Source organism: Arachis ipaensis, chromosome B02 (genome assembly GCF_000816755.2).
Source record: "Arachis ipaensis cultivar K30076 chromosome B02, Araip1.1, whole genome shotgun sequence".
In the NCBI taxonomy this organism is placed as follows: Eukaryota; Viridiplantae; Streptophyta; class Magnoliopsida; order Fabales; family Fabaceae; genus Arachis; species Arachis ipaensis.
Genome location: NC_029786.2, coordinates 98,498,229 through 98,499,064, shown reverse-complemented (window position 1 = coordinate 98,499,064; position 836 = coordinate 98,498,229).

The window sequence follows — 836 nt, the reverse complement described above, 5'->3', positions numbered from 1 at the left end:
ATTTTAAATAATTTTATGATGAGTAAATTTACTATTTAATGTTTTGCCAAAATATTTTCTTTATATGATATAAAATATATTATAAATAGGTAATGCAATACATATTTTCTCTCTCATTATTTTTTTTTAATTTTTTTAAATCTATAAAACAAATGTGAATAGGTTATTAATTGCATTCTTCATTTTCTCTTTCATAATTTCAACAAACTTTTACTTGACTTTATTAAATTAGAAAAAATCTTAAAGAATTAATTAATTTTGTACGTGATCTTAAATATTTTTATGATGAGTAAATTTACTATTTAATGTTTTGCCAAAATATTTTATTTATATGGTATAAAATATATTATAAATAGGTAATGCAATTCATATTTTCTCTCTCATTCTTTATTTTTTTTAATTTTTTAAAATCTATAAATTAAATGTGAATAGATTATTAATTCCATTCTTCATTTTCTCTTTCATCATTTCAATAAATTTTACTTGACATTATTAAATTAAAAATCAAGATTTAATAGTGCATGTGATTTTAAATATTTTTATCATGAGTCAATTTACTATTTAATGTTTTGCCAAAATTATTTCTTTATACGGTATAAAATATATTATAAATAGTAATGCAATACATATTTTCTCTCTCATTCTTTATTATTTTTTCAAACTTTTTAAATACATATAGCAAATGTGAATAGGTTATTAATTGCATTCTTCATTTTCTCGTTCACAATTTCAAGAAATTTGTTACTTAACATTATTAAATTGGAAATTTGTTAAATCTTTAATAGTGTGTGTGATTTTTTTCTCTCTACATTGTTGATAAGGTTTAACTAATATAT